The sequence below is a fragment of the Oryx dammah genome, unplaced genomic scaffold, assembly GCF_014754425.2.
Source record: "Oryx dammah isolate SB20612 unplaced genomic scaffold, SCBI_Odam_1.1 HiC_scaffold_3, whole genome shotgun sequence".
Taxonomy (NCBI): Eukaryota; Metazoa; Chordata; class Mammalia; order Artiodactyla; family Bovidae; genus Oryx; species Oryx dammah.
In genome coordinates, this window is record NW_024070187.1 from 68,532,862 (window position 1) to 68,559,590 (window position 26,729).

At 40.1% G+C, this 26,729-nt stretch overlaps 1 protein-coding gene across 3 annotated transcripts in view; it reads right to left on the minus strand.

Moving 5' to 3' along the window:
- Positions 1–26,729, minus strand: part of LNX1 (ligand of numb-protein X 1) — a 195,652-nt gene that overhangs the window by 150,001 nt on the left and 18,922 nt on the right. For 2 of the 3 annotated variants that reach the window (XM_040238195.1, XM_040238198.1), the window contains exon 2: positions 1,593–1,688. The exons of the other annotated variant lie outside the window; for it this stretch is intronic. The gene's annotated coding sequence lies outside the window, so the exon portion shown is untranslated. The remainder of the gene's footprint in view (positions 1–1,592; positions 1,689–26,729) is intronic. 3 annotated transcript variants of the gene reach the window in all.

The following is a 26,729-nucleotide window of genomic DNA, read 5'->3' on the forward strand; positions in this document are numbered from 1 at the left end:
TTCCCTTGGGAAAGGGAAGGAGGAAGGAAGCATCTGGGTACAAAATGATATGAATTAGCAGAGTTGTTATTAAGTTGTAGGCAGGGTAGGTATTCAGCTGGTGTCCACCATGGGGCTGTAGTGGGTCCTTACTCCTAACATCTCTAATGATTGGTCAGGTCTATCCAGATTGGTTGATGCCTCTGCTGTACTGATTATTAAACATTTTGAAAATCAACCCAATTATACGGACAATCATATTTGCCTAGAATATTTGGCAATGTTTTCACAAATGGAAAGTAATTTATTTCTGATGGCCATTCACGGCAACATGAGGCCACCACACATATTAACAATTCTCACAGATGGTGGTAGTGCTGAAGTCAGGGGAGCTGCTCAAATCCATTTGTTGTTCTATGAATTTGGTGGAGGGCAATTTATCACTTGAGGCTATGTCCATTCCAAGTTTCTGATGAGCTGCTGATTTTTGCTCTACTCTCCTTAGGAAAGAATTTATATTACTTTTCCCTCACCCTCCCACTAAAAATATACCAGCAACTACTATTGGTGCACTTCTCTGTTCTCTTATCGTAAGCCCAGGACATCCTCCTTAAACTGGAGAGTGTTTGAAGAAAAAATAAATGGAGACCAAATGATATGTGACCTGTTATTAAAGTTTTTATACTCACAACATACTGAAGTAATGGGGGGTTTATATTTGGGGGCAAACTGATAAACTGTCTAGACTTAAGCAGAACTAGCAGAGCCCATGTGGATGTAGGAGCTGGAGAAAGGGAGACATAAGACAAAGGAACCCAGGACCCTCAGAGATTGTACCAAGGACTCTGAACTCTCGTGGGAGGTGGTACTGGGGTTCAGGCCAAGTTTAACTAGAGCTCCAAACGGCATGTGAGCATACTTCATATCCGAGGTGTACTTAGGCTAGCTGGATTTGTTATTTCTTACACCAGAAATGAATTATAAATATCAGTCCAAAGGCAGAGACAGACTAATTTTTCTTTCATTTAATTCCCTGAGACTGAAAATCTGTGTTCATGTCTGGAATGGGCCTGAACCGCTTGGGTGGGAAATAGCAGGTCATGGGTTACTTCTTCCAAGAAAAGAGAGATGCATGAGCAGGAAACTTGGGAAGATGATGCTTCAGGGGTATAGAATTCTGAGGGAAGTGACATGTTTTCTTCCATGCATCTAAACTCCCCTTCCAGGGTCATGGAGTGGTTCATTTTCTGACATAGGGCACAAGCTCTCTTTCTCTGAGTTCTAATTATTGCTTCTCTCCTGCATGGTAATGGCTTCACCCACACCCCCTGGGCTTCCAGGTGGAGTCAGTGGTAAAGAATCTGCCCGCCAATGCAGGAGATACAAGATATATGTGTTTGATCCCTGGGTTGGGAAGATCCCCTGGAGAAGGGAATGACAATCTACTCCAGTGTTCTTGCCTGGAGAATCCCCATGGACGGAAGAGCCTGGCAGGCTACAGTCCATGGGGTTGCAAAGAGTCGGACATGCCTGAGCACTACTACTATCCGACTATACAGCCCCTGAAAAGCATACCGTCTCTAGCATGGAGTCTGCCCTGGCCTTCTGCTTACCTTTGGAAATGGCCCCTGTTGGTAAGTTGTTTTCAATGATTGGATTTGACAGTGGTGGAGTAGAAGGTAGGAGAAAGCCTTCCTCATGGTTCAGGTCTATGGAAGGAAGATAAGAAAGATCAGACTTCTCATGAGAAAGGAATAAAGCTTAAGGCTGCAGAGAAATATCTTTAAAATGCTAGAAGGGGAAAATTGTCAATCCCAAATTCTATAGCAAATATGAAGGGAAATTGAGACTTTTTTTCAGAAAAACAAAGACCTAGATCATTTATTACTAACAGACATGAACTGCAAGAAATTTTAAAGAGATTTCTTTAGGCAGAAGGAATATGATATGAGACAAAAACTTGGACTTACACAGAAAATGAAGGACACTGGAAATTGTAAGAATGAACTGACTACAGAATTCAGTACACTTAATGTCATTTTGGGAACACACCTGTAATCTAATCTGATTACACAGGCTACTTAATTTGCCTGCACTGCTCTGAAGGGAATCCAGCATTCTAAAGTATAAGGAGAATGGTTATTTATGTATGATTTGGGAGAAAAGGCAACTTAATTAAGGAAGAATGAGACTGAGACTAAGTTTATTAAAGGGCAAAGAAATTTTAAATTGTGCATCAAATGTAAAAAATTAATAATAGAGATAAGAAAAAATTCAAGGAAGTAAAATGAGCATCGAAAATCTAAAGAAGAAAAAAAGGATTACATTTTAAAATCTATCACTTTAATAATTTGAAATTTAAAATAGAACCAGAACGATGTTTTGATAAGGACTTCCCTCATAGCTCAGTTGGTAAAGAATCTGCCTGCAATGCAGGAGACCCTGGATTGATTCTTGGGTTGGGAAGATCCCCTGGAGAAGGGACAGGTTACCCACTCCTGTATTCTGGCCTGGAGAATTCCATGGACAGTCCATGGGGTGACAAAGAGTTGGACACGACTGAGTGACTTTCACTTTCACTTACAATGTTTTGATACAGAGCCATCCTTAAAAACCCCAAAACCTTAAATAAACCCAATATATCTCTTTGGACTGTATTGGGCAATTCCGTAGAAAAGAAGAAATAAGGACATATATGAACTGACATATATGATTTTTTTTTGTTTACAAAATAAATTATATAGCACTTGGTATGTGCTAATTTCTATTCTAAGTACTTAAGACTATTAAATAATTTAATTCTCTCAAATACCCTATGAGGTAAATATCATTATTATTTATGTCTTACAAACATAGTCAATGTCATACGGTAAGTTCGAGATTGAAAGTAGACATTTTCCTATATTCTTTGCTTTTAATCTATGTGCCATGCTGCTTCCACACACAATAACTGGAGAATACCCTACATTTCAAATATAGATAATTTTCATTACTTTTTATGTCTATAGAACATATAAAGACTGATCATATAGCTGGCTACAAAAAAAGCTTCAGAAATTCAAAAAATAAAGATTTTATAGGTCACATTATCTGATCCTAATTTAATTAGTAAGAAATAAATTATCAAAAGATGACCAAAAATTATCTTCTTGAAACTGAAGAAATAGAAAACAATTGACTTGAAAAGAAATCAAAAGGGAAATTACTGACCTTCTTTCACTAGGAAAGCCTTTTGACTGTACAATTTTTCTACTCTAATTTCATAGAGTTGTAGAAATTTTAGTCAAAAGGCCTTCCTTGTGAAAGAAAAAAGATGAGAAGTAAAGAAACTAAGTCTACATTCTAAGAAATTAGAAAAATAACAATAAAGAATGATTAATAAACTTTGGCCACCTCATGCAAAGAGTTGACTCATTGGAAAAGACTCTGATGCTGGGAGGGATTGGGGGCAGGAGGAGAGGGGGACAACAGAGGATGAGATGGCACCGACTCGATGGACATGAGTTTGAGTGAACTCCAGGAGTTGGTGATGGACAAGGAAGCCAGGCATACTGCAGTTGCGGGGAGTCAGACACGACTGAGCGACTGAACTGAACTGAACTGAACTGAATAAAGATAAAATCTTAATAGAAAGGAGAAAAGTAATAAAGTATATAAATAAATTTAAAATCTTATTATATTAAAATTCTATCCACTTGATAAACAATCTAATTTTTTTTAAGAAAAAAGCAAAATTATAAAAGATCAGAAAGTAGAAAGATCAAATATTAAAATGACCAAGAGTATTAAAAGAAAATATAATTTAAAACTTTATGGCAACAAATTTGAAAACTGTAGAAAACATTGGGAAAGAAGAGGAAAAATGATCTATTTTTGCAGATGATATGATTGTAAACTTAGAAAACCCAAAGGAATCTGGTAAAAATCTCCTAGATTTAAGAAGAGAATTTTGTAAAGTAGACGGATCCAAAAATATGCAAAAAACAAAAATCATTAACTTTTCTCTACTCTAGCAATAAAATAGGAATGGAAAAAAACATTCAAAATCAACCCCTATGGAATACTTAGAAATAGATACAACAACAAAAAAAAGGAAATAACAAAATCATACTAAAATATGTATGTAAAAGGAGAAATGGACAGACATGCCATATTTTTGGATGAGAAGACTCAATGCCACAAAAATATTCCCTCAAATTGTGTATGTATTTCACTAAAACTCACAGCAAGGTGGGTATTTTGGTTTGTTAGGCTTTGGCAATTAAATAAGATGATTTTTATCGTTTCTAGAAAACAAATGAAATACCAAAGAAAAAGTAAGTAATTTTAGAAAAGTAAACATGGGGCAGAGATTTCCTCACCAGTTATTAGAACTCTCTAGAAAGCCATTGTATTCAGATAAGTACCTTATTTGATCCTAATTTTATTGTATATCTAAAGGTAGAAATGGATGAGTAAAATGCACCAGTAAAAATATAAAGGTAAAGCAAAGCTCTTGCAAGAAGGATCTAGATTATATGTACTATATTGTGCAGGAAAACTTTCCTGATCAAAACCGAGAAGTCAAATCCTATGAGAGAAAAGGCAGGCATATTTAACTCTAAAAGTATAACTTTAAGGCAAAGCTATTGTAAAAATATCATTGACCATAGTAGGTTTGCAGAAATATATATTGTGTAGATAGTTTATTTCATTTTTATAACATACAAATATTTATTGTAATTTGACAAGAGGAATGAGAACAAACAAGTAGGAAAATGGGCAAAGCATATAAATGGGCAATTCATTGAAAAGCAAATCCAATGGCTAAGAAACACGGAAAGATGTCCAAGTTCACCCTAAGTGAGGGGAATGCAAATTAATGATGAGATATCATTTTGTACCTACCAGATTTTCTAAAACTTAAAAGATCTGAAGCACTTCTTGCTGGCAGGGTTGTAGGAAAGGGATCACTTTCATAGTCAGAATGAGCAATGCTAGAGCCTCTTGGGGAAGCAGTACCGCAATACCTACTAAAACTTAAAATACACGTACTTTTCAGGCCAGCAATCTTCTTCCTGGGAAACACTCCAATAGATGTAGTTGCTAGAACCTAAGGATTTATATAAAGAGTTTTTTTTCGGAAGGGGAGGATTGTTTTAGTTCTTTTTTGCAAATTGTCTCTGAAAGCTGCAATGTTTCTGGCAATAGGAGAGTCATTAAATAAACTATAGGGGAGCCCTGTGTTTGATTGAATAAACTATAGGGGAGCCCTGTGTTCGAACAACACGGCTGTCAAAAAGAATGACAGAGTTCTGCTAGTTGACAGGAAGTTTCAGAAAGTATTGTCGACTGAGTAAAGCACAATGCAGGAAAAAGAAGGGTAATATTTTTCTGTTTTTGTCAAACAATGATCAGAAAGTGCATGTGTGTGTAGGCATACATTTTTATATGACTATACAGCCATCAGCAAAAGTAGGAAAGATACATATTAGATTATTAATATCGGTTATCTGTGTAGGTGGGTGGGTTGGGAATTGATATATAGGCATGTAAGAGAAGAGGAGGCACCAAGTCTATAAAAAGGAAAACAAGCAAAAAGACCACCCACACAACCACATACCTATGTTTAAACTGATCTCATACATGCGTTTGTGAAAATACATGAATGTGTATAGTTCAGACATAAAGACCTCACCCAGCCAGTTTGAAGGATTCTGTCTCCCTGATAACTTCTTCCTTTCTAGGAACACTGGTTGTTCATTTGTACCCCTGCACCGACACATTCCTCAGGAAAGAATTTCTGCTTCTGGGATTCCCATTCTTAATCCAAAGACTTACTAAATGCACCCTACTCTAGTATTCTTGCCTGGAAAATCCCATGGACAAAGGAGCCTGATGGGCTACAGTCCATAGCATCACAAAGAGTCAGACATGGCTGAGTGACTAACACACCCCTCACAGCATAGTGTCTCATCTCAGAAACAGCACTCAGAAAGGCTCCAACATCCTTCTGGAAATGCATATCCTTTGGGGTTTCTACCTCTGTTGCTTTTTGTCTATACTTCCTTCTGTGAAATGACTCCTAGGTTAACCTTTGTAACTAAAGAAAATGACACAATTTGGGGCCGCTTCTCTAGGAGCGTCAGGCCATGGTTCTCTCCCCACAACAGAGAAGCAGAAGGTGAAGGTACTGGAAAATGACTAGTTGCTCTTTAGATCATAAGTCCAAGAATTTTGAAGTAGTCTAAATTGTGAACTTCTTCAGCATCAAATATGAGGTAAAATACAGGAAGCCAAGAAAACAAACTGGAGCTACTATTAGTCAGCCTACGCTGTTGACTGCCCCCTGGGTGTGTACAGAACGTTTACTAGTTTTACATTCCGTGCTCACATCTGTCTGCCTCCCTCTGCCTCCTCGTGGCGGAGCAATTTCCTTCACTTCAAAGGAAGCTCCAGGTGCAGGGAGGACCCCAGGCTGTGGCCCCGCCTCCAAATCTGGCTCCTCTTCTTAATGAAACATGTCCTCTCTTCATCTTATCCCAAGTTGACTTCTGGAGCTATTCCTCAATGCATTCAAATGCTTTTGAACTCTGAGAATGAAAAAGAAGTGTAGTTTTCTTTTTTCCTCAAGTCATTGATTCTAACTTTGTCATGACATTTCAAACTGATGAACTGCAGAAACAGGAGGAATAATTACACATGCCACTGAAGAGAACAGGACACAGGTTGAAGAGAGGTGAATGAGCTGTGGGAGATTAGTCTTAGGCCTTTAACTTTTGGGGTGGTTTGTTATGCAGTAGTTAACTGAGGCGTGTCCAACCCCTTTGCAATATGATATGCTTCTCCCAATGAGAAGTAAGGACCATGTCCCCACCCCCATGAATCAACTTGCTCAGGCCTCAAGATGTTGTGGGAGTTCCAGAGCCTAGGCACTGAGAGGCTTGGCAGCCTCCACTCTTACCCTCCTGGGACCCTGCAATGGCCATGCTGTTGAGAAGCTCAGGCAAGTCTACTGGTGAATGAGAGGCCTTTGGGAGAGAACAGAGGCTCTCACCAATGGGCAGCACCAACTCCCTGATGTGGGAGTCAGGCCATCTTGGACCTGGCAGCCGAAGGCAGGCTCACGAGGGATCTCAGGCAAAATCCACAGTGGAAGAGCTCAGCCAACTCCCAGAATTATGAGAAATAACAAAGGGTTGTTGGTTTAGTCACTGAGTTTAAAGCAGTTTATGGTAACAGCAATAAGTGATGAAGATAGACGCTTGGATATTTTAACTGAGTGTCTATCTTTTCTTTCTCTTTTTCTAGTGTTCTGTGTATAATGGGGCTTCTTTTAAATATTTTTCCTTAGAAATCTTGGAAAATACATTCTCTTCATGGATACAAATAACTCCTAAGTACCATGCATTTAAAAGTTCCTTAGAGACAGAAGATTCTAAAGGCAGGCAGTACATCTTATGTGTCTGCTCTTCAGTACCTCATACCCAGAACAGCACCATGTGACCCATGGATGGTCAGCATTCGTTAACCAAATTAAGTGTCTCGTGAGACACCTGTTGCTGCTTTCATCTCATTTTCTTAGTGTTTGCATGTGTCACTGAACAAATGGTGACTTGTGGTTGATTTGGCTTACCTGGACATCCCGGCAGATGATTGCTTGTTGCTTCACTTTTCCACATAGAAAGTTCTCACAGTTGCCAGGCTGGAAGAAGTGAGCCCGTCTCCACTTGGTGGAGGAACTGATGTCATTGGACCAGAGTGTTCTGACTATGGGTTTCCCTGGGAGCTTAGTTGGTAAAGAATCTGCCTGCAATGCAGGAGACCCAGGTTCAGTCCCTGATTGAGGAAGATCCCTTGGAGAAGAAAATGGCAATCCCTCCAGTATTCCTGCGTGGGAAATCCTATGGCTAGAGGAGGCTGGTGGGCTTACGGTCCATGGGGTCACAAAGGGTTGGACATGACTCTGACTATAGATACTGGTGGCAGGAAAGTAAAGTGAAAGTAAAGTCGCTCAGTCGTGTCTGACTCTGTGCGACCCATGGACTGTAGCCCACCAAGCTCCTCCATCCATGGGATTCTCCAGGCAAGAATACTGGAGTGGGGTGCCATTTCCTTCTACAGGGGATCTTCTCAACCCAGGGATCGAACCCAGGTCTCCCACATTGCAGGCAGACGCTTTAACCTCTGCACCGGGCAGCAGCTAAAGTTTATTGGCAGTTATCAATATATCAGTCATCACACTATTCACTTTACATAAATTAGCTAATTGAGTTAATTAGTTCATTGTTATTTTCATAAGGCAACTGAGGCACAGATGGACTAATTTATCTGCTCAAGCTAGCACAGTTACATGGTAAAGTCTTAGCTTTCCTGCTTTTAGCAAACATTCTGGCTTTTTGTAGCTAAAATGGTTACAGCAGAAAGGTTTAAACTAAAGAATATTAAACATAGTAATTTATAAAAGTTATCTAATAAGAAATCACCTATAAATGACAATCCCCAAAGTTTTAAATATCACTGTACTTCTCATTAGTCAAGAACAAGTATTACTGACAGCATTACTGCAGTTGTACACAGAAAGTTTTAAAACATATAAACTAATACAAAAAATAGCATTATATGAGAACTTGGCTTTAAAGGTATTTACACTATTTGGAAGTGACCAGCCTTATAAAATGAAATGACCAGAGAATAAGACAAGATACAATTTAAAAAAGAGCAAAGCATTTCTGAGACCTCACCTCTTGTAGGGAAGAATCTGAGTCGTATTTCAAAGCTCCCTGTTTCCTTGAAGCAAAACCACAGTTTTCATGTTTGGACGTCACAGCACTAAAAGATGGCTCAATAGGCCAGACTAACCTGTGTTAGCAACTAGAATAATCTCCAGAAAAGAAAATTTACTTTGGGATTTAAGATGATCAAAACTGATTACTTTTCAAGAGGCTTAGAAACCCAAAGCTGTAAACACAGCTGGGGAAATACTTGAATGTGGGTCCATAAAAACTCCAGTGAATAATCCATCCTTCTGCCTCATGATGTGGACACTACACCACAGACATGAACCTATGCGGAAGCAGTAAATATTTTTATACAACCTTGTTTGTGAAGAGAGGAGAAAAATGTATAGACATGCCCACCCACATCTTTGATGTGTGTAAAGTAAATATCTTTCTTGTTTTATTGAAGTAAAGGCTAAAGGATTACATTCAGCCCGGCAAGTAAATTGTAGCACAGGAATATTATAACCAAACTTATAAAAATTGGATTTATTGCCTCAAAATTTAGAGTGCCAATAGGATTATTTTTATTGGATGAAAAATCACTGTTTTACTATTTTTTGGCCAAAAGTTAATAGAACTGGGGCCAGTTTTCTCTACATAGGATAATTTGGACCTTTCTGTCCCCAGGAAGATAAATATCTATTAGTATATATTAACAGTGAATATCTCTGGTAGTATGATTAGGAGTGTTGGCTATTTACTTCTCTTCCCTTTTTGTTGTTTTTTAAATTTTTCAAAAGAGCATATATTGCTGTTTTCAAAAGAGCATATATGAGCATATTTTTATAACAAAAAATTACAGTTTTTAAAAGCAATCAACCTACTTATTGATAGACATTCTTGCAATATTTAAATAATTTGCTCTTAACTACTTTGCCTACCAAATAAATCCTTGTCTTCAGTTTATTTAAAAACAATTTTCCCTTTCCAAAGAATTCTTATGATCAATTTTCACTGGTATCTAGAAATTTATATCTAGGCTAAGAAAACTTTGACATAGGACTTGAGCCTTGGAAAAAAATTAACTGTGAAGAGGAAAGAAATTATGCCTTAAAAATTGCTTTTTCAGATGACTTGCTGTGTAGTTCATTAGCAAGAGACACAAAAAGTACTTTCTAAAATAATAATGGTCCAGAACCTTGCTCTTTGAGATAACAAGGCTCTGTTTTTGCAGGTGGCCTTCTACTCAAAGAACAAAAACTGGAAGCATCCATTGAATTGCCCTGTTTACATGTGTTGAGTCATGCTAATGGAACAGAGCTAATCAGGTCCTGGGTATAAAGCCCTTTATGTAAAGGAAAAGGACCAGCTTCAGATTCACTAACCCCAGATGCAAATACTTTCATGTGTCTTGACAAAGCCTCGAACCCAGTGAGGAGGACCTCGGAGGCAGATCAGGCCAATCCAAGGATCATGTGCACCCCAAATGAGAGCCACCTACAGAATTTTAGATTTTCTAGTGGCCACATTTTACAAGGGAAAAACAAACAGGTAAGTTAATTTTACCATTATATTTTATTTAACTAAATGTCTCTAAAATAGGATCATTTCAATTTTAAAAATGTACTTTCAACTGCAGTGTGCATTTCACCCTTATAGCACAGCTCACTTTGAACTAGCTGCATTTCAAGAGTTCAAGAGCCACATGTAACCAGTGGCTATCTTATGGGACAGTGCCAGTCTAGGATGAAAAATGTTTTTCTCACCAAGTAGGATTTTAGCATCTTAAATAATTTTTTATGTTGAGATATAATTCATACACTGAAATTCATCCTTTTAAGCATACAATCCAATGCTCTTTATTATCACAAGACTGTTTGCTACCACTCTTTATCACCACTAATTCCAGAACATTTTCATCATTCCCCAGAGAAATTCCATGCCATTATCAGTCACTCCCCATTCCCCTCTTTTCCCAGCCCCAACAGAGCATTCTGTCTGCATGGACTTGCCTCTTTTGGACATTTTATATAAACGGACTCATTTATACAATATACATGGCCTTTTGTATCAGACTTCTTTCACTTAGCATAATGTTATCAAAGCTTTATCCATGTTGTAGCATGTATCAGAACTTCACTCCTTTTTAAGGTTGACTACTCTTCCCTTGTATGGATATATACTACAGTTTCTTTAACTACATATTCATCAATTGATGGGAATTTGGGTTCTTTCCACATTTTAGCTACTATGAACAATACTATTATGAACATGTAAAAGCTTTTTTGAGATCATATGTTTTCAATTCTACCTGCTGCTGCTAAGTTGCTTCAGTTGTGTACGACTCTGTGCGACTCCATAGACGGCAGCCCACCAGGCTCCCTGATCCCTGGGATTCTCCAGGCAAGAACACTGGAGTGGGTTGCCATTTCCTTCTCCAATGCATGAAAGTGAAAAGTGAAAGTGAAGTCACTCAGTCGGGTCCAATTCTTTGCGACCCCATGGACTGCAGCCTACCAGGCTCCTCCGTCCATGGGATCTTCCAGCCAAGAGTACTGGAGTGGGTTGCCATCGCCTTCTCCATCAATTCTAACTAGGAATGGAATTTCTGGGTCAAATCATAACACTATGTTAAACAATTTAAGGAACAGCCAAACTGTTTTCCAAAGTGTTTGAACCATTTTACATTCCCACCAGCAATGTATGAAGGTTCCAATTTCATTAATGTGTGTTATTATCCACTTTCTTATTATAGGGCTTCCCTGGTACCTCAGATGGTAAAGAATCCACCTGCAGTGCAAGAGACCCAGTTTGATCCCAGCGTCAGAAGATGCCCTGGAGAAGGGGATGGCTACCCACTCCAGTATTCTTGTCTTGGAGAATTCCATGGACAGAGGAGCTTGGTAGGCTACAGTCCATGGGTTGCAAAGAGTCGGACATGACTGAGAGACTAATATTTTCACTTTTTTTTTTTTATTATAGCCGTCATGATGAGTGTGAAGTATAAATCTTTTTAACAAATGTGGGGTTAGCTAATGTTTTACAGATTAAAAATTTGAAAACTGTGCTTACAAAAATGCAACAGGAGCTATTGTATTTCTACAGATTTCAAAGAAGAGGGGTAAAACTCACATTTGCCAAGTTTACTTGTAAAATGAAAGTATTAGTCACTAAGTCATGTCCGGCTCTTTCTGACCCATGGACTGTAACCCACCAGGGTCCTCTGTCCATGGGGATTCTCCAGGCAAGTATATTGGAGTGGGTTGCCATACCCTCCTCCAGGGGATCTTCTTAACCCAGGGACTGAACCTGGGTCTCCCACATTGTGGTCGGATTCTTTACCTCCTGAGCCATCAGAAAAGCACATTTTAGCTTTGCTAAGAAGCTGTTTTATTCTCTCTGCGCCATCAGCGAGTGAGGTGAGTTCTTTTAGCAATGACAATTAATATCTGTGATTCCTGAGTGTTTTATATATATTATATACATATATATTAGCTTAATGAATCCTTCCATTGGCCCTAGGGGTTAGGTGCTAGAATTACCATCTTCATTTTATGGAGGAGTACTCTGAAGCCTGAAAATGTTAACTAATTGCTCAAGATTCCACAGCTTAGGGTCCATGCTTTTAAGGCAGTAATTTGCTTTATCTCATTTGTTAGTACTACTTGGTAGGAAGTAATCCGTGATCTCCTCTAGACCAGTGGTTCCCAAAATGTGGTCCCCAGACCAGCTGCCTCTGCATCTCATGTGAGTATGTTGGAAGTACAAACTCTTGGGCTCTAGTCCAGAATTACTGTATCACCAACTCTGAGGGTGGGATCCAGCAATTTCTGACTCTACAAACCTTCTGTCATTTTGATGCATGTGAATATTTGAAAATCACTGATCTAGAGCAAGAATGTCATAGGATCACAGTTTATAAATAAACCCCTATGAGTCAGATACAGTGGCAGGAGTCTGATGATTCTATCTGAGCCTTCAATACTGAAAAAGACATCACTGTCCTTCCAGGATTTAGAATCAAGTGAATTTGATAGAAGGGTAGCTCAGAGTTACCTTATAGTAAAGCTGGTTCTAAATTAAAGTATGCACATGATGTTCCTGGAGAAGGCAATGGCACCCCACTCCAGTACTCTTGCCTGGAAAATCCCATGGACAGAGGAGCCTGGTGGGCTGCAGTCTATGGGGGCGCTAGAGTCGGACATGACTGAGCAACTTCACTTTTACTTTTCACTTTCATGCATTGGAAAAGGAAATGGCAACCCACTCCAGTGTTCTTGCCTGGAGAATCCCAGGGACGGGGAAGCCTGCTGGGCTGCTGTCTATGGGGTCGCACAGAGTCGGACACGACTGAAGCGACTTAGCAGCAGCAGCAGCAGCAGCAGCATGATGCTCCTCCCAGGGAAGAGTGAGAAAGCTTCCTGGAGGAAATGCCTTATTGAGCTTCCAATAAACTTAGAAAGCCATCAATTTCAGGTTATTCAAGTATTTTGGTTACCCCTGTTACTTTCAGGAGAGAATCCAAATTCTATAGCATGACTTTTAAAACACTTTACTAACCAGCTCCTACTTCTGTTCCCACCTCATCTCTCCTACAGCCCCTGCTACTCAAAGGGGGACCACAGAGCATACTGACATCGCCTGGGAACTCCTTAGCAATGCAGAGTTTCAGAGCTCACTCCTGACTACAGAATCAGAATCTGCATTTGAGCAAAAACCTCGGGCGATTTGCATGTATAATAAAGTTTCAAAAGTACAGCTCCAGCTAGTGGGAAGGACCAAGCCATTCTCCTAAACTGTCCAATTATATCCCCTGTAACGCCCTCTGTCCGGAATATCCTTCCATCCTTTGGTTCCTCTGACCCGCAGAGAAATTGGACACCCTTCCATGACAGCACCAGACTGCAGTTGTTTATTTATCTGTTTGTCTTTAGTACTAGACTGAGAGTTTCTCAAGATCAGGGAGCTCATTTTATTTTTCTCTGTAATTTGCAGAGATTCAGGCCATACTGGCCTTATTGGACATAATGGGTATAGACAGAAAGTTAGAACAACAGGGGACTGGGAAGTGGCCAGGGGTTAATCCAATTCCTACTTTTGAAAAGATCACATTATGAGTTCTCATTCTACTTTGATTTCCCAGATCCCACCTCAAAAGACAGAGGCTGTGACGTGACAGGAAATGAGCACGGGGTTAAGAGCTGGGCTCTGAATACGATGCTGATCTGGGGTGAATCACTGTGGTCCTTTCCTTTCCCCTTCTCGGGCTCTGTCCCTTCATTAATAAGTGAGGGAGTTGGACTCAGAAACCCCCTCGGTCTTCCCCTGCCCCACCATAGATTGCTTTAAACACTAAAGTTATAATATTTCTGAGATATTAATGCCATCTAATGCAAACGACTTTGGGAAATGCAGGTTTTATTTAAACAGGCCTCTGGAGGATAATCAGTTTTCAACATCTCTTTCATAGGTGAGTTACACTAAGTTATATGCTTTCCCTATTTCCCCAGACATTTGCTTAAATCACAGCTTATTGTATTTTTAGTTTTTCATGAAAAGGAATCTATTGAATGGAACCTGCTTCAGAAAGACCTAGGCGTATTGCAAGCCAGGAAGAGTGGATTTTGATCAAGAAAGCTGGCATTTGCAATAAACCCAACTTTGTTCTGAGTGACTAAGTTCCTTACAAAACCGACTGACGCCTCCATGAGTGTGTCGATTGGAAAATACTGACAATTTTCAGAACACTAGCCTTGCATGTTAATAGCCCGGTGTTGTGGGAGGGAACAGTGAAGCACTGTTGGCACACACTGGGCCGTTCTCACACACGGAGACCGCCAACCTGGCCGGCCTGGGCAGACTGGGGCTCCCCTTGTCTCTCCACTGCTCCCCCACCCACGGGCTGGCAAGGGACCATTATCTCTCATTCTGACATCTGAAGAGAGAATCTGAACGCCAGGAAGGAAGTTTTCCAAATTGGTATAAAAACAAAACCCTCTTATTACAACAGGATCCAGTAAAGAAAACACAGAAGGATGCTCATGAGAAGGAAAAGGTTTAAAAGTGTAAATGAAAAATTTCTGAGAAAACCAAATACCTCTAGCACAGCACAGTTTCTTGCATTTGCTGGGGAAAAAAAACAGCATTGCTGGAGAAATGAGTGACTAAGTGGAGCTGTCACATATGTTGCCAAAAAGATCCCTCACCCTTGTCTGTGTTATAGGACTTAAAAAATCTAATTTAACTGGAAATCAGCAGCATTTTCTTTCACAATTTCATTTCTCTTAGAAGTAAACTATTATTTGGGAGGGGAGTTTTCATGAGTTTTGCCTAGAGGTGAATATGGTTGTACAATAAAGATGGAAAGAGCTTGTCCTTTCATTAGCCAGAGATTAAGGGATATGGTGTATGGTGGTTATTTAGTCTTAAAAAGCTTTAATAACTTGTCCAAACTTGGGGCTGAAAGAGATTTCAAAATGGTGTGCTGATGTCACCACTCAGGATCCACCATTCTAGAATTGTATGGCGAGAAGGTATCCAGGCCAGCCACTGTGAATGCTTGACTTAAACAAGGGCTAACTTCATCTCCATTACACCAGAGGGTGGAAGGGGAAGAGGTCTGACTCCATAGAACATGAATAAAATATCATTTCAACCCACTGAATTCTCAACTGAAGTAACATGGGTGTGTTTCATTTCTGCTAGAGCTAGAGAGAATGTATACCTATCCAGACATGTATGTGTAGTCCTCCTTAGAGTCCTCACACACAGTCTGATGAGGTAGGTCTGCTTTGTTCCCATTTTATAGACAAGTGAACTGAAGCCCTGTGGCCTTATAACGTTCCCATGGTTGCCCAGCTAATGAGTAGCAAAGCCAGAATCTAAACCCAGTTCTGTTTGCACCTGGAGTACAAGTTATACATTTTGAACTTCTTTCATAATAGTTTAAATGACAGTCTTGCATTGAAAGGTCTATCTGTAGATAGTTACTCATCAAAGGAATATAGGTTTTCCTGATTTCCTGGTTACTTGAGTAACCTATGCTCTTAACTCTGCCCTCTCCTCTTTCCTCTGAGAACAGGGCTCTCTTGTTCTCCTTTCCTTGAGAACCTTCAAGCTCATCTTCCTACTGGCTGTCTCCTCTCGACACACTCATATTCCAGCTACGTTTATGCTGAATAATTCTTGACTCTTTTGTACCTTTTAATAATTATCCTAGTTCTGTCCTTTCCTCAATAAGTAAGTTCTTTTGCTTCAACTTCATGGCCCTCACAACACCCCCCACCCCCAAACTCTGCTAAAGCTGCGTCCTCATATGCACTCATAATCTTCAACCACCAAACCTGAAGGCCTTCCCTAGCTGTCCTTCACCCTGACCTTTCTGCAGTATCTGGCCCCGCAGACCATCCACTGCTTGGAATCCAGCCTGTGTACATTAGACATACAAAAATTTATTAAATGATTGGTTAAAAATATATTCAAAGATTTTAAAAATTCTTAAATACTATGTGCATATGGTTAAAGATCAGAAAAAATATTTTATACATAAACATCCTTCTATATTTTTAAAAATTCATAAGAAAATGATTCTAGTTAAGGAAACTGCCGGACATTTCAGCAACAGCCCTCTTTCATAGAGTAAGGAATAAATTCAATTGTTTTTTAAAAAGATTTATATGTTTTTGATTAATACTTTTTAAATTAGAGGTATGTAATATATAAAAATTTAACTCAAAATGGATTATTAGCATGGTGACTATAGTTAACAATACTGTACAGTATATTTGATAATTCTTAATAGAGTACATCATAAAAGTTCTTATTACAAGAAAAATATTTTTGTAACTATGTGTGGTGATAGATAGTAACTAAACCTAATGGTAGTCATTTTGTAATATGTGTAAATCATTATGTGATACATATAAAATGAATACAATGTTATATGTCAATGACATTTCAAATTTTAAAAAGGATCATTGGTTTAAATGCAAGAGTAAAAATTAAAACTCTTAGAAGAAAATATAAAAGTCAGTCTTTATGATTTGAAGATTGAATTAAGCAATGATTTCTTAGAAATAATGCATAAGAAAAAACAACAAAAGAAGAAATAAATTGGGCTTTATCAAAATTAAACATATTTGTGCTCCAAAGTACACCATCAAGAAAACAAAAAAAAGAACCCATGGATCATGAGAAAATATTTGCAAATCATATATAAGATAAGGAACTTGTCTTCAGAATACATTAATATAAAAACTCCCCAGGTTTGCTGCAATTTCTGTGCTTGAGCAATAAAATAAAAACAATTTTAAAAGAATGTATAAAGATCCCTTACAACTCAACAACAAAAAGACAAGCAGGCCAGTTGAAAATTGGGCAAATGACTTAAATAGACATTTCTCTTAAATGACTTAAATAGACATTTGTAGTGGCTCAGACGGTAAAGCGTCTACCTGCAATGTGGGAGACCCGGGTTCAATTCCTGGGTTGGGAAGATCCCCTGGAGAAGGAAATGGCAATCCACTCTAGTACTCTTACCTGGAAAATCCCATGGATGGAGGAGCCTGATGGGCTACAGTCCATGGGGTCGCAAAGAGTCGACACGATTGAGTGACCTCACTTTCACTATTGACCATACAAATGGTCAATAAGTACATGGAAAGATGTTCAACACCACAAATTGTTAGGGAAATACAAATCAAAATCATGAGATACCACTTCATACCCATTAGGGTTATCTGAAATTAAAAAAAAAAAAAAACAGGACAAATATTGGCCTACAAGGAGATATCACTTCCTTTTCATCAGATTGGTTATTATTTAAACATAAAAAAGAAAAGAAAGAAAGAAAATAACAAGTCAGGCCAGGATGTGAAGAAATCATAACACTTGTTCATGATTGATGAGAATATGAAATTGTGCAGCTATTGTGGAAAACAGGATGGTAGTTCCTCAAAAAAATTAAACATTGAACTACCACATGACTCAGAAATTCCACTTTTGGATACATATCCAAAATAATTTAAATCAGGGATTCAAACAGATATTTCTACACCCATGTTTAAAGAAGCATTATTCAGAATAGCAAAAGAGTCGAAGCAATTCAAGTTCCATCAATGGATGAATGGATAAAGAAATTGTGGTACCTACATACAATGAAATATTAATCAACCTTAAAAAGGAAAGAAATTCTGACTCATGCGATGACATAGATAAACCTTGAAGACATAATGCTACATGGAACAGGCCAGTCATAAAGGCCAAACACTGTGTGATTTTAGTTATATAAGGTACCCAGAGTAGTCAAATCCATAGACACAGAATGTAAAATGGTGGCTGCAAGGGTCTTAAGGAGAGGGGAATGGAAAGTTATAGTTTAATGGGTACAGATTTTCAGGTTGGGTAGACAAGAAAGTTCTGGAGATGGATGGTGGTGATTGTTATACAAGAAGTGAATGTATTTAATGCCACAGTACGCCTTAAACTTGGCAAAAACAAAACAAAACCAACCAGCAAATTAAAAAAAAAAAAAACATTGACAAGGATATAGAGAAATTAGAAGCCTCATACACTGCTGAGATTGTAAAATAGTACAGCCACTTTTGAGTTCTGTAGGTCCTCAAAATGTTAAGCAGAGATAACATATTATCCAGCAATTCCACTGCTATATAACATATATCCCTAAGAACATTTAAAATATATATCCATATAAAATATGTACACAAATGTTCATAGCAATATTCTTCATAATAGCCATAAAATGGAAACAGCTCAAACTTCCATGAACTGATGAATGGGTACACAAAATAGGATATACCCACATGTGTGCTCAGACACTCAGTCGTGTTTGACTCTTTGCGACCCCGTGGACTATAGCCCACCAGGCTTCTCTGTCCGTGGGATTCTTCTGGCAGGAATACTGGCATGGGGTGCCACTTCCTCCTTCAGGGTATCCTCCTGACCCAGGGATCAAACCTGCGTCCCTTATGTCTCCTGCATTGGCAGGTGGATTCTTTACCACTAGCACCACCTGGGAAGCCCTGCCATGCATATAATATTATTCACTAATAAAAAGGAATGAAGTGCTGATACATGATATAACACAGATGAATCTTGAAAACATTACACTAAGCTACAGAAGCTTGATGCAAAAGGACAGATATCATATGATTCACTTAAAAGAAATGTCCAGAATAAGCAAGTCCATAGAGATAGAAAATAGCTCAGAAGGTTTTAGGGACTGAGCAGAGCAGGGAATGGAGAGGCACTGTGACTGGGTCTAGATTTCATTTTGGGGTGATGAAGATGTTCTGAAATTTGACAGTGTTGATGGTTGTACAACCTTGTAAATGAATCGTACACTTTAAAAGAGTGAATTCTGTGATAACGTGGATTATAACACAATAAAGCTTTTTTTAAAAGGAAAAAAGTAGGGATTAACTACCTGCAAGTTAGTGTTCATTTCCTCATTCATTCATTTACCAAATTCTTGTGGAACATTCCTTGAACAAGGGATTGTGTTAGGAGCTGGTCATATCAGTATTTTGAAAAAGATTCATGGTGACCAGATTGGAAGGGCACCAAGAGCCATATGGACAGTTGAAAAAATTGGGAGTTAGCCAATACAGAGTATCAGATCGCTGCTAGTCAAATATCATTTCTTTACACTCTTTTCACCATAAATAGACAGAGCAAGGAAGGCAAATAAGCTCTTCTCTAGCCTTTTTGTGATCCAAAAAAAAAAAAAAAAAAACCCTCCAGGGTTTCTCAGGGGCTTCAGAAAGAGCTTTATAATCGTAAAACTGAAGACTTGAGTATTAATTTTACCTTTGAAACCTAATAAAAAGCATGACATAGGCCCATCTTTGCCAAGAGTCTGAAATGGAAGTGAAGATGGGAATATGGCAAGAGATCTGGAGGACTGGGCCTTCATTCCTCACACACTATTGACAAACCACAGCATGGAATGAGTGCCGAGGACCCCAGGCCAGCTTGCTTGCTCAGGAGCAGCATGCAGGGGCGCCACCTGCTCCAACATGTCTCCCTCTTGTCCCCTGGACCTCATGTTTCCCCGGGTACTTAGTGGGGCTGCGGCTCAGGACAGTTCAGGCTGTTGCCCAGCCTCTGTCTCCTGGGCCAGTTATGTCTTCAGGGAGAAGGAAAACTTAGCTAGTGTAATAAGACCCTCCTAGATGGCGTGAAGAGGACTTGGTTTAGAGTTATGGGGTTAGAGTTACGGGCTGCCCCATCCTCTCAATTCTCTTATCACAGTCTTTGAAGGTACAATCTGGTCCTCAGAATATATTCATCACCCTTCCCAGTTCTCATTAACATTTATAAGGAAAGCCGAATCAAGATATGTTAAACTGATTCTAACAGAGTTGAGCAATCTTGTTGAAAGCTTAATTTGCTTCCAAATAACTTGGGTTGACACACATCTCTTCCATGAGAATTCCTACTGATGGCAAGTTTTTATGTTGAAAGGAACTCACTTGCAAACAACTCATTCCAAAAAATGCGATTTTTTAAAACTTAGAATTGATTTTTTTTGACTCCAATAAAATAAAATAATCCCAGACTAGATTCTCTCAACCTAAAGAAAATTTAAATATTAAAGAAATCAAATAATTGTTGAGTATATGGAAGCAAAGTAATTGGTGGCTCTTTTTTAAATGTGGTAAAGGGTCAAGCAGTCTTGAGTTAGCACAGCTCTGGAAGACAGATACCATAATCTGCTCAAATGTAACATGGATGCTGCTCTGAGCTACATGGATGGACTCGGAGGGCATTAGGCTAAGTGAAATAAGTCAGAGAAACACAAATACTGTATGATATCACTTATTTGTGGAATCTAAAAACTACAACCAAAACGAGTGAATGTAACAAAAAAGAAGCAGACTCGCAGATACAGAGAACAAACTAGTGGTTGCCAATGGGACTAGGGAGAGCAGGAGAGGGGTAGAGTAGTTGGAGATACACACCACTGCATGTATAATGGGCTCAAGGATATATTGTACAACACAGGGAATATAGCCAGTATCTTACAATTTACAAATGGAAAGTAACCTTTAAAATTGTATAATTTTTTTTAATTTAAGAAATTTAAAAAACTTTTAAATTAAAATTTATTTTTTAAAAAATGTAATACTCTAAGCTGACCTAGAGCCTGTTAAAGCCTCCACTGCCATTGCTGGCCCTCTGAAGTATCCAGACATGGTTTTTAAGGAGCCTGTACCTTCCTTATTAGCGAGTCCTTCTTTGCACTTCCCATGGGAGGATTCCAGGTCAGGGCCCAAGGGGAGTGTTCAGCTCTGGGTCAAGTGGACCTGGGATTTACCTAATTCCAACTTTACAAGTCTCTGAGGGAAACTGCATTTAGGAAGCAACTGAAAGAGAAGACCGTGGGTGTTGGTTCACAGCACTCCAACCTGAAGGCATTTTTCTTTAGCACCTTTTCTCATTTTCAAGTGGGAGTGAAAATTAAATTCACTGGGAACAGAATCATCGCCAGGATTTTCATTAGGGAAAGTGTGGAGGCAGCCATTTGGTTGTGAGGATGGGGCAAGTAAAGACTTCTTGAAGCTGAGTGCATGTGGCAAGCGCACAGGTTTTGAGTGCTTGTGTGGGCTGATGGGGGGCTACTTGAGATGGGCAGGGCAGGGAAGCCCCCACCCCCTGTGGCTCCAGCCATTCCTCAGTGCATCCACAAACACAAGACTGGAAGCTGCCCCTAGATGAATGATGGGGAGGCGGCAGGCAGAATGATGGCTACAAAGTTGTTGCCACCAAGAAACAGACCAGTATCATACCATCCAGCCAAGGGGCAGGGTTTCAGTGCTAAGAACTCTCTCTAGCTCTTTCTGACCTGTGTTGACCCATCCTTTCAAATGTGGCCAAGGCAATGCCTGGTGGCTCAGGCGGTAAAGAATCTGCCAGCAATGCAAAAGAGTCGGGTTCGATCTCTGGGTCAGGAAGATCCCTTGGAGAAGGTAATGGCTACCTATTCCAGTATTCTTGCCTGGAAAATCCCATGGACAGATGAGCCTGGCAGACTACAGTCCATGGGGATCACAAAGAGTTGGACGTGACTAAGCAACTAACAATTTTTTTCAAGGCAGTGCCAAAGTATGGCTTCACTCCTCGACCTGGAAAGGAGTGTGCCTTCCAAATGGCCTATCTGTACACAGGCTGCAGCCCAGTTCAAGGGTGCTCTGAACCAAAGGCAAAGCCATTTGTAACCGAACTGAACCAGAGATTAGGGTCAGGCTCAGACCTGGGAGGTGGAAAAAAGACACCCACTCCTGAAATCTACTCAGTCTCTGGGGGTGATCAGGGTGATGGTGGTAAGTCTGTGCCTCTTTCCAGCAGATCTCAGTGGGACAACACTGAGATCAACAGCCCTGGCTTGGCAGGAACCTTTTGTTTTACATGACACAGACACTATGGTCTGATTTTTTTTGAATGAATGATACAATGTTGCACAAAGGGAGAGGGGGAAGAACCTCTTCATGTATCCACAGTTCCATTCAGTTCAGTCACTCAGTCCTGTCTGACTTTGTGACCCCATGACTTGCAGAACGCCAGGCCTCCCTCAACAGAACATAAATAAATGTTTTTCTCATTATGGCAAAACACTATCCTAATGAAAAGCCAAAATCTACATAATGTACGGATTCTGATTTTTTCTATTATGTTTCATTGGTTGGTGGCGGGGGGGTACCTTCAATCATCTTTGGAAGTATAAGCATTTTTCCACAAAAATTATTTCTTGGTTAAAAAAATAAAGAAATATAATATCACTGTGTGAGTTTTCCCTTGACCTGAGCTATGTAGTATTTCAGGAATTCTTGCTTAGAACAGAGGCTTTTAAATTAATAGCAACACAAGGCATTAAAACAAATCTTGTCACTCAGAACAGGATGCTTACACAACCAATCTTTCTTATTTGTAGATTCCATACTTGTGGATTCTCCTAGTTACTAAAATGTATTTGTAATCCCAGATTCGATGCCTGTGACACTTTCACAGTCATCTGTGGAAGCGTTCAGACACAGTTGCCTTCTTTTATCAGCTTTCATACGATAAACATTTTTTTTCATGATCTGTTTAATGCTACTTTTGTTGTTGTTTTTTACATTTCTGTGCAGTTTTGTGCATTTTTGCCAGTTCATGCAATGCCAGTCCAGGTACGGCAATGAGGGGAACTAGGTGAGAACTTTGCACTAAGTCTCCATCAGATAGAAGTAGAGTCTTATGGATCGGGTCAATATGGAGAAGTGTATGTGTGTGTGTGAAAGACAGGGGGAGAGAAAGAGAGATGGGTGGGGAAGGAGGGCCGAGGGCTGTGTGAGGGAGGAAGACACTTGGAAAGAATTTCATTATCCAGTGGCTGGTTTTCATGGGTGAAGGATCGAGTGTTTGGTGGGATAATACAAGAGCCTGAGCCATCTTGATCAGGTAAATTGATTCTGGGCCTGATCTCAGGCACAAAGATCCATCACTTGGGGGGGTCCTCCTGTGGACTTCTGGTAGAAAACTGCTACCAGAAAGCTCTCCAGCAAGACCTGAAGACACATAAAGATTCCCGAAAAATCTGGTTTTACTTGTGTGTGTGTGTGTGTGTGTGTGCACGTGTGCACACTCACTTGTTGCGCAGTTGTGTCTGACTCTTTGCGACCCCATGGACTGGAGCCTGCCAGACTCCTCTGTCCATGGAATTTTCCAGGCAAGAATACTGGAGTGGGTTGCCATTTCCTTCTCTGGGTTTTACTTTGCATTTGATAGGAAATGTAATCAAACTGGCTATTGGCTTTGAATTAAAAGTGAGAGTCTCTCCTTTCACCTCTGTAGCAATTGTCCTCAGGGTCCTCTTTTCGTTAGCACTCTGATCCCAACACAGTTCCAAATCTCCTATCCTGACATGCTTCCCTGTGACACAATTCAAAAATCCCCCAACTTTCTGCCTTGGCTGCACATTTGAAGCATCTGGGGAGCTTTCAAAAACCCTGATTAAAATCAATCAAATCAGAATTTCTGGAGGATGGGACCTAAGCATGGGTAATTTTTTCATTGCCCTGGTGATTCTAATATACTGGCCCCAGGTGACTGAAGTATGTCTGATATAGTGATTCTCAATCTTGGCTGCATTAGAATCACTCTGGTACTTAAATCTCAGGTGAATCAATTCAAAATCCCCTTGAAGGCAGAGAAAGCCTGGGCATTGGTGTATATTTTTTAAAGTTCTTGAGAATCCCTGGTTTAGTGAGATGCCATAGTTATCACATGTTTGAAATAAAATCTGCTAGAGAAAAGCAAGATAGAGAGTAAAGAAAGAGTTGCTGATAAATATGAATGTGGTAAAATATTTGAAAGTGATACATGTATGAATGTAGTGAAAGTGAGACCAGCCATTGGTTACCTTCAAAGATCCTGGTCCTCTGATTCTTCTAATCCATTGAACTGTCACCTGGGAGGGGAGGCAGGTGGGCCATTGAGGGGAGCAGGGGATTTGCGGGGGACAGACCTAGGCCTGCATTGTCACAGGAACTACCCCAGTGTAAATCTTGTTACCCACAGTTTGGCTGTTCAGTGGTCAGGCCTTTGGAACTGACATCAACACTTTGCATGGGTCTTTAGTGACCACTAGTGTGGTGGTTTCTTCTTTTCAGGGCCCCCTTCTCCTAAGAAGATGCTCCCCTGAGATGTTACACCCCCACAGTGTTCTCCACTCTGGCCAGGTGGCAAGGTCCACAGACAATGACTGACTATCTGGGGTGCCTCTTGCCTCAAGGTGGGATGAATTCTGAAGGGTGATGCATGTGCTCTGTCTGATCAGGCTAAAGCTAGACTCACTGTGGCTCTATCCTTGCTTACAGGTTCCCTGCCCCATCCTGCTTCCCTCATTCCTCTTCTCCTGAGAGCCCTTCCTCAAGATATCCTTTGTATAAAAATTCCTTGACTCAGGCTCCAGATAATTTGTAGGACAAGTAATGAGTAGATAGTATGTGGGTGATGGGGAGGGTAGGGCAGAAAGAATATGAACTACAGAGTCAGATATGTCTGGATTCACCAATGTCAGCACTTCTTTGTTGCATGAATACATCAAATTACCTGGAAGCTATGATATTCTGTTTCCTTATCAATAAAATGTGGAATGGCCTTGCATCCCTTGCCAGGATGTTGTGATGATATTAAATGCAGCAAGAGGATGGACGTGAAATTCCACGGCACATAGTAGAGATCCAGTGATGTTAATTTCCCTTGCCTCCTAGAACCTTCCTGCTACCTCCCTCCAAACTTGGTTCTCTATGCATGTCTTTGGTGCCCCTGCGCTATGATTTTCTTGGTCTCTCCATTCTCTTTCTTCTCTTCTGTATTATCCTTTTACTATCTCCTTTCCCCAGGGTTCCTCACCTCATTTTTTTATAGTGCTTTTCACTTCCTCCAGCCATGGTAGACTAACAAAGATATACCGTAATACCCAGAAACACAGATCCTTGTTCTGTGGGCCATGGCCAGGGAAACAGCAGTGAAGTTATCAGTTTTTGCCAGTTCAGCAGAATTAGGTTGGGTTCAGTTCTGTAAACAGGACTCAGGGGGTTGGTTTGTGGCTCTTTCTGAGATAGTGTTTAGCCAGGAAAGGATATGTTATTTTCCTTGTGAGATGAAAATAAGGCCATTAAAAACCGATTACACTCGCACTGGACATAAAGAACCCTCATCAACATCAGTCTTTAACTTCTGGGCCAAACAGTGGAGCAGAAGGGAGCTGATCACCACAGTCAGGACCTGAGACAAGAGTTTATTGGCTCAGCCACAAACTAGCTGTGGGACTGGGGAGATTACATAACCTCCTTGGAGTCTAGTTTCTCCATCACCAGGAAGGCTCTATAGCAGAATATGTGCCAGCTACTTCACTAGGGACCTCCTAGAATTCATAAAATGTTTTGGGAGGGAGGCACTGGAACTCTGTGCAGAAACCCAACTGAGAACAATGTATATTGTTACAAATATTCTTGTTAATAATGTTATGAAACTACTGCAATTCAACTCTGCGGGACATGAAGTATATCTTGTTTGTCACGATCACATGCTCCACTGAAGAGAGAGGGAAATCTGCAGGTCACACATTAGCTTTGGTTCAATTGGTATTAACCCAATACCAGCTGCTCAAGTGGACTTTTATAATAATTATTACCATAAGTTTAATGGAACAGCTGGAGCTAATTAATATTTTGTATCTGCCCAGCTCCTTTTATTCTCCTCCTTCTGGCAGTGGGATTCCTTTTCCTCTGGAGAGCTCTGTCTCCAATCCCCAGTCCTAGTGGGGCTGCGATCATGGTGGCTTGTTGCCCAGCTAACTCACCCCATCCCCTACAGGAAGCATGGGCATGCCACCCAGCCTCCATTGACAACAGTCCTCTTCTCCCTGGTCACAGGCATTGGTCCAAGGGGTGGCCAGCTCACAAGTGAATCAGAATCCTTCTCCAGTATCTTGGAATAAGAGTTAGAGGGTAGTATCCCCCATCTTTTTGAACACAAGCTGTTAGGATGAAGCCCACCATCCATTTCTCCTGTCACAGGGGATAGGGGTGGAGAGAATGCTACCAATACACTCAGAAACCAAAGTGTTACAAATACAGAGGCCAGATGTGGAGAGAGAAGAAAATGCTGACACTGATTGAGCCAGAACTCTGCTCTGGACTGCCTGGTTAGGTGAGCCAGTGAAATCTCTCTTTTTCTTTAGTCAGAATTGAGGTTGTAGGTAGGCCGTACTCCAAGGGGTCGCTAGAGTCGGATACAACTGAACGACTTCACCTTCACTTTTTACTTTCATGCACTGGAGAAGGAAATGGCAACCCACTCCAGTGTTCTTGCCTGGAGAATCCCAGGGACAGAGGAGCCTGGTGGCCTGCCGTCTATGGGGTCGCACAGAGTCGGACACGACTGAAGCAACTTAGCAGCAGCAGCAGCACATAACTTACTACAACGTTTCAAAAATCTAATTTTAAAAATATAATCTTCCATTCAGATAGATATTCTCCTTCA